Source organism: Peromyscus californicus, unplaced genomic scaffold, assembly GCF_007827085.1.
Source record: "Peromyscus californicus insignis strain IS unplaced genomic scaffold, ASM782708v3 Scaffold_15__1_contigs__length_86483966, whole genome shotgun sequence".
In the NCBI taxonomy this organism is placed as follows: domain Eukaryota; kingdom Metazoa; phylum Chordata; class Mammalia; order Rodentia; family Cricetidae; genus Peromyscus; species Peromyscus californicus.
In genome coordinates this window covers 55,517,255-55,529,194 of record NW_026294447.1, presented here as the reverse complement: position 1 = coordinate 55,529,194, position 11,940 = coordinate 55,517,255, and the positions used below count along the sequence as shown (strand labels likewise).

Below are 11,940 nucleotides of genomic sequence, written 5' to 3'. Positions count from 1 at the left end.
TTTTAGAAGGTGGAAAATTCAAGTCCGTTCACTTGGGGGAAATGAAAGAATTGTGGGTACTTTGAACAGGATTATCAGCCAGTAAGGGGTGGGGGTGTCCTATCCGTGATATTAGTGAGGTTGCTCTGTCCCTGTCCTTCCACCCCCAGATATTTTAATGTGTCTGGGTCCCTGAGAAAAGATCCACCACAACACATCCAGCATGTTCTCCTCTGAATCATTCTTCAAATTTACATGGCTAGAAATGTACAGGTTACATTCACAAATAACGTGAGGTGGACACAGTTCACTGACATCTTGTATCTTCACAGTATGCAGGATCCTGGACACATCTCACACTCCCACACAAACGCACACGTATGCAGACACAGTGAATGGGCAAGCCTAGGTGATGAAGGTCCATCTCCACTCAGCCTAATGTGGCTGAAGTAGAACAATGCCTATGACCTTCCTGGCTCTGTCCTGCATGCTAATGGATACCTAATCTTTGGCAATGACCTTAGCAACCATCCACCCATTCCTGCAAAGGCCACTGACCCAACTCAAAAGTTATATACAAATCCAGCGACAAAAAGAAAAGGAAAAAAACAACAACAAAAAACAAAACTCCTTTTGTAGGGAAGGCCTTTGAGCTGCGAGCTACTCCCTAGCTCCCCCTGTGAGGCTTTCAGATATAAAGTGTTTGTCCAGGACTAGGAACTGGGTTCTGAAATGAATGATCAAACTTCTGATTGGGTCACCCCGGGAGTGGAGAGAGGGGACCGGACATAGGAACCCACTCCTATGCTTATGACCCTATCCCTTAAAGTAATAAGCCATTGCTGACAGATTGCTCGCAAGGAATTTCCTCAAGTCATTCTTGAAACAGCAGAAAGCCTGGTGTCCGTATTAAATCTTCTGTGCGCTCCTTCTGGCTTCTCTTATAACACTGCATCACAATCTTTCTCTCTGAGACTGGGATGTGGGCAATCTCAAGTTTAACACCAAGGTGCAGAGCCCTCCTGACCCCTCCAATGTCCCCCAGTGTGGCCAGTGCCATGGAGGCATCCTTGTTTTATTCCAGTGGAAATGGAGAGGAAAAGATGGGGAGACTGTAAAAATATTTATACTTCATTTTATTCCTATTTCTTTATAAATTTAAAGGGGGCTGAAAGCACCTGAAGTGTGCTATTCTGGAAGACTTGTGATTGTCAGCTGGGAGAGAGAACTCTGTCGCGGATGCATGCAAACATCCACACAAAAACACCTGAGACAAAAAGCCAAGCCGCAGCTCCCTTTTAAAGCCGTGCCATGCAGCAAGGAATTAACCAGGAGCTAAAAAAAAACCACTAGGTTCTTACTACTAGGTCAAAGTTGTTTTCTTGGTATGACCTGAGAAAGAAAAAACAAAATAATCTATTTGTGAAGCGTACAGTTATCAAAGGATTTTTGTAAATGCAGTAACAGTGACAATTCTAATCCAAATAATAGAAAAGAATTTCAAAAATAAAATAAACTCTCCTCAGCTATGACACTGTGAGTAGTATCGGAGGAGGGCATTTTCTTGACATTCATCTTGGATCTATGTTAGAAGAGGCTCCACGTGGACAGAAACTGGGGTCCTCTTGCTCACACACACCAGCTTTACCTGGCTCTCACCTGGCCAGCACCCAGGTATGACACAAAAGGCATCCACTTTCCATTCTAGCCTCCTGGCCACCTGTCTTGCTGAGAGTGAGAGGCCCAACACTGGTCCTGTGGGTGGCCATGGCTCACAACAGCGTGAGGCAACGTGTTCCCAGCCACGCTCCTCAGGTTCCACAATGTTCCATTTCAGTAAGAAAGCTCTTTTCTAAGGACACGTTGTTCTAAAAGAGACAGGAAGAAGAAAAAAACTGTCTGTAATTTGTCATGAATTTCAATTACCAAAAAAAACTTTAGATTTTTTTTTCCCTTTTTGAAGGAAAAAAAATTGGCATGCCTCCAGGTTTTAAGAATGCGGTTAACACAGAAAATGACAGAAAGAGAAAGATTGCGAGTATATGCGTGTGTGTGTGTGTGTGTGTGTGTGTGTGTGTGTGTGTGTGTGTGTGTTTGCAGAAATATCTCAGAACACAATATTCTCATAGGCCAGGGTGAGTTTTCCTGGATAAAGGTGTGCCTGGCACTCTGGGTGAGAAAGAGGATTTTGTATTTATGGGCAGTGGGATTGTTCTGGCAGGTTCTGCGGCATGTCCCTGAGCTCACATGTCAAAGAAGTGTTTTCCAGCATCCCAGGCTCCCCCCCACACACACCAGGGAACCAGTCAACACTGATCATAACGGGGTTTGGAGAGGAGATGGGGACTCATTCTGCCTTTGGAAAGTACAAGGAACCCCCTCCTCCCAGATACACAGAATACTCACCAAACGGGAGCAGAACATTTTTTGAAATGTGCAACTGTGTGAAACTTGTCTGGTTTCAGATTTACACAGAAATGTGGGCCCATCTTGTTTTCATCCAAACAAACTCAAGCTGAAGAGCATCTTGCCTAAACTGGGAGCACATTCCCAATTCCTTAGCCCACCAGCGCTGGGTTCCCCTGGAGCGTACTAAACATGCGCAGCGCAGAGAGGTGTTTCTGTCCTGTTTTCTGGAGGCTGAGCCTAGCACCAGCCGAATCAACAGGAGGAAGACTCAAAGGAAACATTAAAAACACAGCACAAATAATAGCGACCCGTCCCCAGCCTTGAAAAGCAGCTCCAGAGGCGCTGCGTGGACTGCGTGACATCCCATAATGTCTGTCTCCTAAAAAAGAAATAGAATTCCGCCATAACACAGGACGGTATATCCTAACATGCTGCTGGACTGGCCTGAGTCCTTCTAACAAGAGATCGAGGTCACCGAGAGGCTAACTGGTGAATGTCAGTGCTTCCCTCGCTCGGCCCATCTCTGCAAGGAACAAATCGAAGGTGCTTTTGCATCAAGAAGTGAAGGAATCCTGACCTCTGCAGTCCTGTCATGGCAGCAAGCACACACCCTGGAGTAGCTGTCCCTGTGGGGTTTCCCCGGCTCAGGCCCAGCCTGGGGACTCTGGAGTTTGAGGAAGCGCAAACCGAAAGGGGTTGGTTTAGTAAGAAGTAAAGGAAGGTGCGCATGCGCCTCTGGGGGAACAAGCTGGAAACTGCACTTGCAGAGCATATCTAAAGGCCTGGGAGCAAAGGGATGCCAGAGCCGAACCAGGGAGACCTTATGTGGGACAGAGTGATCAGAGGCAAGAGGTGCAGAGGATACAGATCCCGCTGGAGTTCAAAGGTCACTGCAAGAGCTTTGACTCTGAGAGGTGTGGGGGAGTCAGTGGAGAGCTTTGAGCCGGCTGCTTTGAGCCAGCTGCTTCGTGCACATTTGGGAACACACAAGCAGAGGTTCTCAAACAGTCTGAGTCAAGCCAGAGCCAGGCTTCCGAGGCTCAAGTGTTGAGGTCATTTTGGTTTTGGTTTTCATGTTTCAATTTACAAAAGGGTGATGATAAATACGAAGCAATGAATAAGGAAGATTATGCCCTCACCTGCCTGCTTTCCTAGGTTTTCACAGAGAAGCCAGCTTAGCTAGGGGGTTGGGGGCAGTGACTCCCTGGGTAAAATGTTTGCTGGGCAAGAATGGGGACCGGAGATGAGCTCTGGAACCCACCTAAAAAGCCAGGCACAAAAGGTGACACACTTTGTAATATCAGCACTGAGGATGGGGGTAGGGGGCGAAATGGGCAGAACTCCAAGCTCGCTAGCCTGACAGTCCTGTCTACTGGATGAGCTCCAGGCCAAGGAGAGACCCTGTTGTAGGGACTAATTCAGGAAGACATCTGACATGATCTCTGGGCTTATGCATGTGTGCACGCACATATGCCCTCCCATTCACTCTGTACACAGAAACAGGTATACACTTACACACACACACACACACACACACACACACACACACACACACACACACACACACAGTAAAGTGGAGGATGGAGAAGTAAAAGTGAGAGGGGTCCTTACTGCACAGTAAGAAAGTCATATTAGAGACCCCGCCCACACCTCCTTTAAGTGGGCGGGATCCTGAGAGAACCCAATTCTAGGCACATCCTCTGAAAACCAAGCTGGCCCCCCTAGGGGCTCAGAGCCCTTGCTGCTCTTTATACATTAAGGACATTTGTTCCTAAATTAACCCATAATACAGGGAAGCCGGCAGTCCCCAGCTCTGCCTCTCATTGAACTGGCCACAGCCTCCATGTCTCATCTATAAGCTGGGCTCTAACTCGGACTCTGGCTTCCTACAGAGGAGCAGACACATGCTGAGAGCATCGTGCACCTGACAGTGCTGTGCAGATAAATATGTGGTATTTATCTAATTATGTGTCATTATATCCTTGGGGTTTTTTTTAAAGGGATAAAAGTAAGAAAGCTAGAGAGAAGTCTAAATAAAGAGCCTAAGTAATCTATGTTGAGAGAGAGCATGTGTGTACATTTACAGATTTATAACGAAGACTTAAAATGTGTTCATACAAAAATCAAAGTAAAATTAATAGCAGTTTCACCCCTCAGAGAAAAACAAAATTTACTTTTCATTATGTTTTCAGGGTTTTTTTTCTATGTTGAGAATGTAATATAAACACCTGCATAGTATTATTTGTGCTTGTATGAACACATTTTAAGTCTTCGTTATAAATCTGTAAATGTACACACATGCTCTCTCTCAACATATGTATGTCCTTGTCAGTGTGTAGGGGACAGAACACAGCCATAGTTACCTTACATCCTAACCATCACCTCTTAGACAGCATTGCCACAGCTGTAAGACATGTTAGAGGAGTCAAATGCGATACAGCATAATTATTTTATAGTTATGGAAACACACACATGTTTACAAATACCAGGGAGACTTATGTCATTAAATACATTTTTATAAAATTAGTACAGATTTTTTTTTGGGGGGGGGGTTTCAAGACAGGGTTTCTCTGTTTAGTTCTTACTGTCCTAGAACTCATTTTGTAGACCAGGCTGGCCTGGACCTCAAAGCTCCGCCTGCCTCTGCCTCCTAAGTGCTGGGATTAAAGGCGTGCGCCACCACCGCCCGGCTAGTACAATAAATCATATCTATTGTTTTAAGGCATGGTCAGTACCTAAGAACCTACAGAGTGAGACTAAATAGGCAGTTCCTAAATGTCCCACTATTTCTACTGTGTTTTCACTGATAAGCAACAGTTCCTCCAGTTGGCAAATAGTGAAGTAGGAAATTCACCATTCTGTACCCTTCTGTTCTCACCTTATATACATAGAATAAATAAATAATAAATAGTCGAATAAAATATATCTTCCTCCCTCGCCCTCTTTCTTCCAATTGCTGTTTATTTAAGATCACCTCATCCTTCAGGCTGGCCTCCTGATTCCCCTCCCGAGGTCTCCTGTACATCAGGATAGCGAGAGTACGCCACTGTGCCCACGGCTGCTTCTGTCTTTTCAGCATCAGAATGGCATGGCACTGAAAAATATTTCACATCCTGTCTGATCTGTACATCCAAGCCGGGTCACTTTTAATCAGGCGCTGCCCATAAGAAAGCAGCAAAAATGGAAGGGACAAGACAGCTCCGTTGCTACAGTGCAACCATGAGGTCAGAGGATGTAAGTTTGCCCTTCCGGGGGGGGACACGCTGGCCTGTCACACGCATGTGCCCTGAATGTGAGTCCTCTCCCCGTTCGCCTCCAGCTTGAAGTTTCCTCCCTGTGGGCGAGTTGAGAAGCCATTCCCAGGAATCGTCTGTGTTTCCTTTTCTTGAGATGGACTGCTAATGTTCCTTCTCTAACTTTTCCCTCGGATTCCAACTCTGGATTAATGATAGGTGGGAGCTCTTTATATATTAAGGAAACTTGCCTGAGAAAAGTCATATACTTCACAGGATGGGGGTTTTGTGTGGATGAACAGTAAAGTGTAGACTGACAATGGGCCCACAGATAAAGTACTTACCACCCAAACGGGGAGACCTGAGAGAAATCCCGCAGATGAGCCGAGGAGAAGTACACAGGAAGAAACACTAGAATTCTAGAGAATTCCTGCAAAGATGAGGTACACGGGACCCTGACAAGGGGACCTGCGTGTAGGAAGGATGGCAGACGCAGGAGGCTGTGGGGGGAGATATCAAGGGACACCGTGCCCTCCCCCTATATAAACCCTTCATTATTTTGCTAATGGCTAATAGAATCCTTATGGGCTATGGAAATAAAAAAAGGTCCATGACCAAACACGGGCCATTAGGCAGATGTGAGCCAAAGATGACTGTGGAGCCAACCTAGGTCAGCATTGTAATCTAAGAAACTCTGCTCTCGGCAGTTCGTGGAGCTCAGCCCAGTGCTGGGGTGGCTGTCCGGGTCCTTCGGAGGCCTGTAAAATTCCTGCCTGGCCTTGCAGAAACGCTGGCTTCGTTCTGAGCTCTTCTCTCCTGCTCCACATAAACTGAGAGATCAGCAGTCAGACTGAGGGAATGAAGACAGGCTGAGAAGGCAGTAACTGCAGGGAACAGGTGATGGTCCCTTGGACACACACAAGATGGTGTGCTCCTGGGCCCATGGAGAGAGTCAGCCTCAGGTCCCTTGGACATGGCACAGTGCTAGGGAAGAGTTGGACCACTTCCAGCCCCCGCATCTCACTAGGTTGACAGCTGATGGGTGTACCCTACGTCATCCTCTGAGACTTCTGCTCGGCAGGTGTGGGCAACCAGCCAATCAGGAAAGGAAGGACACTGAGGTCCGGTTGCTCCGTCCAGGGGTTTCCAGCTCAGTCCAGGCTCTCACAGGAAGATGTAGAGTGGGGGTCTCCATGGGCGTCATACCCAGACTATTCTTGCTAGCCCTTTGTGAACCCTCTGAAATGCTAGGAAAGTGTGTGTGAGAGCTGACCCTTGTTCCATGAATGAAATTCTGTGCTCTTTGGGCATGCCACCCTGAATCTGCCCATCCTCAACCTAAGACGCCAGGATAGATAGGAGCTGAAGGGTCTTGCTGTTCTGCTTCTGGACCTCAGAGAGCAGTCACAGCCCTCCCAGCTCTGGAGGAGATGTGTTGTGATGTCTCTTTGGACCACCACAGGGTGTATCTTCACAACGAAGACCACCATGGACCTGTCGCCACTGCTCTTCTTTTTCTGTGATAGATGGCTCTGCTGGCTGTCATTCTTGTCCCCTGACTGTTCCCATGGCCCTTTCAAGGGTGGAATGTACTTGGACTTGGCCGTTGGACTTTTTTTTTTTTTTTTGGTTTTTCGAGACAGGGTTTCTCTGTGTAGCTTTGCGCCTTTCCTAGGACTCACTTGGTAGCCCAGGCTGGCCTCGAACTCACAGAGATCCGCCTGGCTCTGCCTCCCGAGTGCTGGGATTAAAGGCGTGCGCCACCACCGCCCGGCGGCCGTTGGACTTTTGAGGGCTGGTGCAGTATAAGTAAAAGTCCCTTTAGCCCTTCAGCTACTAGAAAAAGAAGTTGGCCTGAAAAGGCGGTTGGGGCTGTCCCAGCCAGTTCAGATCTGTGGCAAGAAGAGAGTGTCACCAGTGGATCCCAGTCCTGAACAAGCCACAGCAGGCGATTGAGTCTATAGCAGTAAATACTTGTCACAAGCCATAGGACCTACTGCTTGCTTGTAACTTAGTGTTATTATGGTAATAGCTAACTGACACAACACTGCTATTTAGTTCATTCGTGGTACTATAACAAAAATACCTTAAACAATAATTTTTTTAGAAATTCTTGCGTGTGTGTGTGTGTGTGTGTGTGTGTGTGTGTGTGTGTGTGTGTGAATATATGTGGGAATGTGTGTGCCATGGCACAAGTGTATAGAGGCCAGAGGACAACACAAAAGAGCCTGTTCTCTCCTTCTACTCTATAGATTGATGGATCCCAGAAATCAAACTCAGGTCATCAAGCTTGGTAACAAGCGCCTTTACTTGGCCCAGAAGACAATTTATAGACAAGTAATTTATAAATTACTGTTCGTGGTTCTAGGGGCTGGGAGCAAGCCCTCATAAGTTCAATCAAGCCCTACCAAGGGCTTGATTTCCACTTCTGTGGAGGCTTCTTGATACGGCTTCCCATGCTGGAAGATAGAAAGGCAATCTGCCTGCCCTTGTCTGGCAGAAGGGGTCAGGGAGCTCCCTATGGCCTCCTATGGAAAGGCATTGATCCCTTGCATGAGGCCAGGCCCTCATGTATCCTCAGATGTCTCCCGGAGGCTCCAATTCCAAATACGATCACTGAGTATTAGGTTTCAAATACAAACCTGAGGGCGACACTAACATTTGGACACAGCAAATTACTTCTTTTATTGTTTTGTGGCACACAACACTAAGTTTGGCAGCTTAAAACTACACCTATCGGTCTGTGGCCCATACTCTCCTAGGACTGACAGTCTGGGTGCCAGTAAGTGGAAGCCTTTTCTGTCTCCCCAGACTGAAACCCAGATGGCAAGAGGCAGCTGAGTTCAGACCGTAGCTGGAACTCAGGTCTACTTCAGGACCATTGGCTGCTGGTAGAATCAGATCCTGGAGGTTGGAGCTTTTTAGGTCCTTGTCACGTGCTCTCATTCACAGACTATCAGAAAATGGCAAACCTTACCTCTTTCAGGCTGTTAGAAAAGAGAGCCTGCTTTGAAAATTCACCAATCAAGTGAGGGCCCCAAGAATCCAAGCCACCTGTGGACAGCCTTACAGACGTCCCCTGAATGCCCCCTGTTGTCATGCATCACAACCAATGACTATCCCATTCATGGGCTCTTTCTCCTTCCAGAGACGGGGACTTCATCAAGATGTACACTAGGTGGCAGGAGTCTTGGGCCTGGGTTGGGAGGTGTCTCCAAAGCTGGTGGCCTCTGTGCCCACTCAGCTCACTGTGACTTTGTAGTTTTATGCTAGGACTCTGAGGATGCTTCTTTTCCCAAATGTGGGCAACTGTTTCCATCACTCTTCCTCCTGTCTTCACCCATAGGGCTCTGACAATTCATGAATGGAATTACAAGGATGTAGGGTGGCTTACCTGCCCCAGAGCACAAATCCTGGGTTTCTGTAAGTCCTGGAGGAAAGGTCAAGTGTTAGAGGAAAGCCAAACATCTGAAGAAGAGGGAAAGAAGAAATGGACCTCTAAGAACTCCTGAACCTTGTCACCCAAGATCCCTTCATTAGAGTGACCCAGATCTGACCATCTGGCCATTACTAACACCAGTTGGGTGTCCAGTGAAGATGGACACACGGGAATCATTGCATGATACAACTGGCTGGGAGGCAGAGAAAAAAGTCCACAACCTGATTATGCAGCATTCAAGTTAAGACCAATTGCACTAGAGACACACTATGGTGTGTGTGTGTGTGTGTGTGTGTGTGTGTGTGTGTGTGTGTGTGTGTGTAATTCACATCTGAATTGAATCTGCATTAGAAATCTGAGTCTATGCTGGGTGGTGGTGGCGCACACCTTGAATCCCAGCACTTGGGAAGCAGAGGTGGGCGGATCTCTGAGTTTGTCTATGGAGCGAGTTCCAGGACAGCCAGGGCTATGCAGAGAAACCCTGTCTCAGAAAAATTGAATTTATGTACTGCTGTTGGTGAGAAACGAAGAGAAAGAGGCTGGGAACAGTGGCTAAGCTGCAAAGGTTGAAGCTGGTAGCCCACTCACTGAGAGGCTATGCACACACCAGGCAAGCCCTCCCTCACAGGGTTACTCCCCTAACCCCCTGATGTTTCTGTGATGAGCCCAGACTGCATTTTTGATGGAGCTGGGCTACCTTGGTTAGAATACCATCTCTGCTAGTTCTTGGCCCTGGGAAAGTTACTTCTCTTCTTATGGCCCTGTCTATAAACTGACAAGAGCCATAGCAACAAGGTTTTGAGAGCCCCAGAAACTTCCTGCTGAATCAAGCTAGGGGGTGTGAGCGAAATCAACCTGGCAAGCAAAACACCGTGCCTGACTTGGCTGAGGCTTTGACCCATGCCCTAAATCAGGTTTTAATCATTCACTCATTTTTCTTCTTCTCTTTCATTCTCTTTTGTTAATTGCATTGCCACACTCTGCTAGATACAGGGACGTTGTAAGTGCACTGGACAAGATTCCTACCTTCAGAGAAACAAGTCCACTGAGGGGACTAGAACAAAGAATTGGTGTGTTCTTATTCCCTCAAAGAGAAAGAGAGAAAAATCTGAATGTAGAAAGACACAAAGAGGGCGGTGAATGAACTGATGAAAATCCAGGGTGGTGGGTGTAGTAGTACTTTTTTGTCAGGACCGCCAACCCACAAATAACGAAATGGGGACTTATCACTAATTATGAAAGCTTGGCCTTTAGCTTAGGCTTGTTTTTAACTAGCTCCTATAACTTCAATTAACCCATATTTTTATTAATCTCCGTTCTACCACATGGCTTTTACCTGTATCCCATTCTGTGTGTCTGACTCATTCTGTGTCTCATGCCTAGATTCTCCTCGAGTTTCCTCTCTCTGTCCGGCAGTCCCATCTAACTCTCCCGCCTAGCTATTGGCCACTCAGCTTTTTATTAAACCAATCAGAAGGTGCCTTGGTGAAGACACATCTTCACAGTGGAAACAAATATTCCACAACAGGTGGAGAATGGAGAGGAGGGGGCAAAGTCACCTCTTCCATCTTCTCTTTGCACCCCACAAAACGCAGCTCATACTAGTTGCTCTGATCTTAAATGACCTCCCCACAGGGATGGGCCATGGGCCCCAGGAACACAGGGATGGGCAAGCTCTGAGCAGCGAAGGTCATAGCCTCTTGTTTGAGTGGGCCACCAGCCTCAGCCTTCTCAGATCAGCCACTGTTCCCAGTTTCTTTGTTTCTCACCAGCAGTACATAAACTCAAATTTTTAATGCAGGTTCAATTCAGATGCAAATGACTCTGTCCAAGTGGTTAATGCGAGAGAAAGACCAGGGTGACAGCAGGGACATTATTCCTTCCAGCGCCATTTCCACATTCCCTGAATCAAAGCCATGTGAGCTAGGGTGGAGAACCCCCTCCCACCTCTGCCCCAGTTTGAGTAATGAGGGGTGATCCACCATACGTTTTCCCTGGGAGCTGGATGGCAAACCCAATTAGTTATGTCTGAGGACAACCCGTAAATATTATCGGGACATAAAATATTGCAGGCATTTGGAACAAAAATACAGTCATCTAAATATTGATGTTTTTCAATGGAGAATTAAAATTTTAGAGCAGAAACCAGCTTGAAACCTACCCTGCTCCCATTCCTTGTCCAGAGATGAGGAGCTGAGTATCCAGCAAGCTCACTTTTGGTCATCCACTCATCTGTCCAGGCATGAGATAAGAACAGAGACCATTTCTCGACCAGGCCCCATGTAGGACCTGGGAAACTCTTCAAAATAAATAAGATATGGTTGCTACGATTGAAGGTTGCACAGTCTATTAAGCAATAGAGACAAGAAAATGGACTTTTTTAATTCATAACATGATTGGGTCAGGAAAGCCCAGGGTTCTGAGGGAAGCCTGTCCTGGGTCACCAGTCAAGAAGGTATATCCAGATGCTCCCTGGAAGAGGTAACATCTGAAACAGGTTCCACAAGACTATGCCCAGGGACTAGAAAAGGGGCTCAGAGTGTAAGAGCACTTACTGCTCGAGCATGGGGACCTGAGTTTGGATTCCTAGCACCTGTGTGAAAAGCGAAGTGTGGCCTCATGTTCATATAACTCCACCATGAGTGAGTGGAAGGTCAGAAGCTTCACTGCCAACAAAAAAGGAGCTCCAGATTCAGTGAAAGACTTATCTCAAGGGGATAAAGCAGAGAGTAAGAGAGGAAAGTGGCCAATTCTAATGTTTGTAAGATACCACAACGACATCTTTAACTAGTGACAAAGCATGACAACAAACAGTGTGAAACGTCAAGGAGGGTGACCACTGTGACATCTGCTAAGCACAGCCTTCTTAGAAACAGAGCC

General features: G+C 46.9%; 1 long non-coding RNA gene across 1 annotated transcript; it reads right to left on the bottom strand.

Annotated features, from left to right (window-relative positions):
- Positions 1-201: 201 nt before the first annotated feature.
- On the bottom strand, positions 202-3,412 carry LOC128110911 (uncharacterized). Its single transcript, XR_008218377.1, has 2 exons — positions 2,386-3,412; positions 202-1,847 (listed from the first exon to the last, which is right to left on the bottom strand). It is a non-coding gene; the product is annotated as an uncharacterized LOC128110911 (long non-coding RNA).
- Positions 3,413-11,940: the final 8,528 nt, after the last annotated feature.